The sequence below is a fragment of the Pituophis catenifer genome, unplaced genomic scaffold (genome assembly GCF_029215685.1).
Source record: "Pituophis catenifer annectens isolate HBS135680 unplaced genomic scaffold, rPitCat1.0.hap2 SCAF_1, whole genome shotgun sequence".
Lineage (NCBI taxonomy): Eukaryota > Metazoa > Chordata > Lepidosauria > Squamata > Colubridae > Pituophis > Pituophis catenifer.
Window position 1 is genome coordinate 207,271,667 of NW_027256881.1, and position 5,626 is coordinate 207,277,292.

Below are 5,626 nucleotides of genomic sequence, written 5' to 3' on the forward strand. Positions count from 1 at the left end.
GTTGGATTCAACAGTTAAAATAAAAATGATTATGCTGAGATTAAAAGCAAAAGAGGAGGATTAAGATGAAGATGATGTGCTGTGATAAATAATTAAAGATAAATATGTTGGGTTTATTTGCTAAACTAGGATGATGATATGGAGATAAATAATAACGAAGATGACTTGTTGTGAGTAATTGTTAAGATACTGTTTAAGAAAATAGTAATGATTTATATTTTTAAGATATATGCATTCAAATAAAATAAAAAGATAATGAAATGACATTGAGTTAGGATTTAAAGATTTAAGTAACGGGTTTTTGGATAATGGGGTTATAAAATAGACAGAATTTAGGGAAACAATTGTCTAAAACATTAAGTTGTGTTATTTGGAAATTAAGATTGGAGGTGAAAAAATAGAAAGGTAATTGTTTTTGAGTGAGTTACTGTGAGCTGGTTTTTTTTCTCATCTTATTTTATTATTATTATTTTTACAAGATGATAATTAGTGGAGATGAAATATTGTTAAAGATGAATTAGTGATTGTACCAATTTATAACCGGATCAATGTTTCGTTCTAAAAGATGTATTTTATGTTTATGTTTTAAAAAAATAAAAAAACTTTATTAAAAAAAATACTGTTCCTCTGCCATTTCACAGAAATATAGCAACCAGCCATGTCAATAACTTGCATAAAAGACAAAATCACAGTAATCCCATCCTTTATTAGTAAACTTTGGATGGTGGTGGATGTTGTGCTAAATAACCAGCTCACTACCTGGTGTCAGAATGGCCAGACTTTCCTTTAAACAAAGATTTACCAAGGCAATTTTTCCAAAGTACTTCAAGCACAGCAACATGGCAAGCTTTGCGAATATATATGGTTTCCATAAATTAGTCCAGGGTGACTCTGGCATTGTTATACAGGAAAGAAATGACCCTGTTGACTTTCAATAGTCTTATTTCAAGCAATGTCAGGAAGATGTACTGGAACATATTAAAAGCAAGGTTTCTTCTTCAAGGCCTGAAGAAAATAAAATTTGTCTCAGAGACCTGTCTAAAATTCTAAGTAATGTTCTGAAAATTGGAATTAAACAAGAAACAGTGTAAGGTTTCTGCACTGAAGAGAGAAAACAAATCTCTTTAATGGGAGGAAACAGACCTGAGAGCAAAACATTGCAACAGCAACTGATTATTCAAGAGACTATAGCATTCATTGCTACTGTTCTGAATAACCAGCTTGTGACCTACTACTTCTGAATACCAGTAGGCTTCCAATTGCAACTTATTTCAGCAAACAGAGCCAGCAGAACTATTGTAAACAGATTTCACACAACATTCACAAAAGATGGTTTAAAGCAGAGATGACAAATGGCAAGTACATTATTATGACAGTGAGAATTTTAAAAAGGTGCCTGTTATTCCAGAAACCAATGAAGATCTATTTCAGATTCAAAATACAGTTCTAGCATTGTAATAATAGGTGGTGGTTATGAAAATTACCGTGTCCTATAATTCAGGAAAATACAAATGTTGAACCAATTGCCATTTCATCTAATGATTCTGTGATTCTTCCACCGGTGACACTTATTGACTAATATCTAGCACTGTTCAGTTAAAAATATCATTCAACCTTACAAGGAGAAGACCTATTCTTAGTGATAGTTTCTATACTTAGATAAATAATTTCACAAAATATCAACTAACCTGGAAAAATGGAACTTCTGGATTATTTCGAGAGTATAAATGCAGCTCAGAAGATTTTCAGGACAGCAGCTGACCATAGGTTGATTTTTTTTTTCAAGTTACATGCAATGAGCCAAATAGATCATATCAGTAGTACAAAAATAAAAAGAGAATTTAAATTATAAAAAACAATGGCAATCAAAATGTCACTAACTCTAAGAACAATTTTATCTTCCCCCAAAAAATAAGCAACTCCTTCAATATACAGTCTTTCCCCTCCTAGCATTATACCATGGAAACCCAGGCTCAGAAAGGAAGAGTGCACCAGAATCAATGTCCCCTGCTAGATAAATCATTGGAAGAGAAACTCCTCAAAAGCCCTTTGGATCCTCAATCAATCCAAAGCAAACCTGTTCCTCCGGAGCTGGTGACAGAAACTGAAGCCAGTGAAGCTACTTTAATTTATTGGTGTGAATTTGCTCCTCTGCTGATGGGCACTAATGTTTCATTGCCATTAAAGAGCCAGTTTGATGCACTGGTGAAGCTGGGAGATTGTCAGTTCCATTCTCCATTGTGGGTGAAGACAGCAGCCAGTATAGAATGGGTTGTACCCGCCCATTCAGCTTAAAGGACTGAGTCTGTCAATAATGCTAAATCCCGCCCTTGTTGCCAGGTAAACCAGCTTTTGACTCAGTCCTTCAGCTTGGACGGGCGTGTGGGTCTTTTGCTCTCCTTTCTGCTTTGGATTTGCCTTTCTGACTTACATTTCTGGTTTTTCGACTTTGGATTGTTTGACTACATATTCTCCTTATCCATCCTGCTTTGAATGACTTTGGACTTCGTTGTATTATTTGTGAGATTTATCCCTCCGGTTGGATTTCACCCCTGGGGCTGGCTTTGGCTGGTGGCTAGGGGTGTTTTTCTTCGGTTTGAGCCTCCCGTGGGGGGGAGCGACAGCTCATGGGAAGAGTTTTGTTGGACAATCGGTGGACATTAATTAGGTCCGCTATCCTCATTCCCTTCAAACAGCTCAATTTCAGGACTGTTTTGCCGCTTGGCTTTTTTCGTGCCGTTGCGGTGTCGGCGGCCATTTTGAGGCTTCCTTCAGTGCCGAACGGGATCTGTCATTTCGCCTTCAAGACACTCCTTCTCACTTTCTCATTAATTGACTGGCAATTTAGCCGCAGTAGGCAGCGGCGCGTGGCTTGCTACCGGAGCAGCTTGTCCACCAGCTCCCTTTCATCATGTGGAGCGGCGCAACTCCTCGGCAGCCGCACATCAGCTGGGCCTGCCTTTCATGGAGCTTCACGCTCCTGACCTTCTTATGTGGAGAGGCGTGCTTTTTCATTCCGCAGCCTCCTACCTTTCAGCTGGCCTTGCCTTTGATGGAGCTTTGCACTCCCGTTCTTGCCGCTCAGCAGCGCCTTTGAAGTGACTCATTTACGTTGGGCTAGTGTGGCAGCTGCCATTTTGTGAGACTATACTGAGGTGCAGCAGCCATTTTGTGGAGTTTCTGCGCTCCCACTGTCTTGTTGTCTTCCTACTGGACAACATTATTATTTAGTGGAGTTTTCGCGCTCCCACTGTTTCTGCCTGGCTCTCTCACTTTCATTGACCTCGATCTACTGCCTGCATTGCTCACCTGGCTAGCCACGATGCCAAAGGCGGTGTCCAAATTGAAGCACGGCCAGAGGGCCGGTGATGCGCACCATGGCCAATCAGACAACTTGTCTGCCCACATTTCACTCGAATCTCCTCCAGTTCATCAGTCTGCGCAGTCCCACCACATGTCCCACAAACATACCTCCTCCAAGGCTGAGAAACGCAGAGACAAAGTTTTGACGAAGCTCTGCGACAAGGCCAGCGCACATCTTGCATCTTCTGCTCCTCTGCCCCCTGCCGCTACCGGGGATCTTGATCCTGTGACTAATACTCGTTCTACTACACCTGATCAGGTATGACTTTGGAACTGCCCCATTACTATTTCCACCTCAGAGTTGTGGGGTTCTGATACCTCGGCCAGACATGTTTCAGAGGCTCCTTAAGCTTCACGGGACCCTCCTGCTTTGGTCTCTGACTCCGCTCCACATCCTGAGGCGATTTCTTGTCAGCTTCCGCCAGGTCAACTACAACAGCGCATTGAGGCAGCTGTGCCAAAGTCTCTGTCAACAGGACTCCGATCTAGGACCGGATCTGTGCGCTCTGTCTCTCTGGTGTCACCTGAGCATAACGTTCCAGGGCGTGCTCCTTCGACCAAGGCGCCCGACTCTCCGACATGCTCTTACACTAGTCACCCTTCTGCTGTGTCTGATAGTGACTACAGTGATTCCGGTTTGTCAGACGATGAGAACCTTCCTCCAGAGCAGCCAGCCTTTACTGGACTCTCCCCAATCTTTGTTTAAGTCCTTACTTTTCAGGCCGTAAACACAGTTCAACTGTCTTCTCCTTCCTCAGAACCGGTGGCTGCTCCGGCATCTGGGACGTTGGATCCGATGTTTGCCGAACCTGTCTGGCCCATTACGGCTATCCCTATGCTGCCTCTGTTTTTGGATGTTGTCAAACGACAGTGGTCATCACCGGGTTCAGTGCCCCTTCCATCATCGACTGACCGCAGGAATTTTACTGTAGCTTCGAACTTGGACTCCCTTCTCCAGATTCTTCTGTTGATGCCCCAGTCGCTGCTTTGTTGCCAATCGCCAATGTTCCGGGTGAGCCCGACGAGGGGTTACGTCCTGATGAGTGGCGTTCTGATTTAGTTCTCCAGAGAGCACACCAAGGTTCAGCATGGGCGATCAGGGCAGCTACCACAGCGTCCTTTTTTAACCGTACCATGCTACTCTGGCTGCGTCAACTGCAAGAAAAGTTGCCGCCCGAGGACATACGTACAAGGCAGGACCTGAATAAGATAGTGGCAGGGTCCAATTCTCAGCGGACTCGACCCTCTCTGCCGCCCGATTTGCCACCAAGTCCCTGGCCTCCACTGTTGCTGCCTGTCGTTTAATCTGGCTTCGCCACTGGCAGGTGGATGCCAGGCATAAATGGCGCCTGGCCTCGGTTCCCTTCGGGGGGTCTCGCTTGTTTGGTGACGCTTTAGAGCCCTTTCTTACCGAGACTAGGGACAAGAAGGTGTTAGCAGCAGTCTATCGCAGAGGGGAATCACACTTCTCACCGTATGCCTCACGTCCCCAGTTTCGAGGTTCTGACAGGGGGGGGTCCGCTTCCTTTTCATCGCCTCGGCCATCCAATAATTTTGGCAGGCAACGAGGCTCCCAGGATAGGTCTCTCCGGGGCAAGTCATTTGGGTTCAAACGGCCCTTTCGAGGGGGAGGAGGTCGTTCCATCCGGCGGCGTCTCTGATTGCATTTCGGATCCTCCCATAGGAGGCAGATTGGCCCTCTTCGCCTCCATTTGGGAAAAGCAACAGAAGTGAAAACACTGAAACAAAATTCATTTGGTGGATAAATCAAGAAGTTTTTTTAAAAAAACTTTTTAATCTGTAATATAAACCCCATACATTTCATTAAAAACATTATATACAGTCCCAAATAATTAAAATCTTTTTAGGGATGGTCAGACAGGGAGAGAAGGGTCACATATAATCCCAGGCAGAGGTGGGTTTCAGCAGGTTCTGACCAGTTCTGGAGAACCGGTAGTGGAAATTTTGAGTAGTTCGGAGAACCAGTAGTAAAAATTCTAACTGGCCCCACCCCTCTGCCTCCCAAGTCCCAACTGATTGGGAGGAAATGGGGATTTTACAGTGTCCTTCCCCTGGAGTGGGGTGGGAATGGAGATTTTACAGTATCCTTCCCTTGCCGTGCCCACCAAGCCACGCCCACAGAACCGGTAGTAAAAAAATTTGAAACCCACCACTGATCCCAGGCCGCTTTTTGCTGAAGAATTACTGAACATTGCTGACAAGTTTTCTAGCCATTTGTGATGGAAAAGGCATGAAAAATATA

The 5,626-nt window shown here is 44.0% G+C and overlaps 2 pseudogenes; both read left to right on the forward strand.

The window, feature by feature from the left end:
* The first annotated feature begins 658 nt into the window (after positions 1 to 658).
* On the forward strand, positions 659 to 1,496 carry LOC139310079 (heat shock factor protein 2 pseudogene; annotated as a pseudogene).
* Positions 1,497 to 1,669: 173 nt separating this feature from the next.
* On the forward strand, positions 1,670 to 2,295 carry LOC139310089 (heat shock factor protein 2-like; annotated as a pseudogene).
* The last annotated feature ends 3,331 nt before the right edge of the window (positions 2,296 to 5,626 follow it).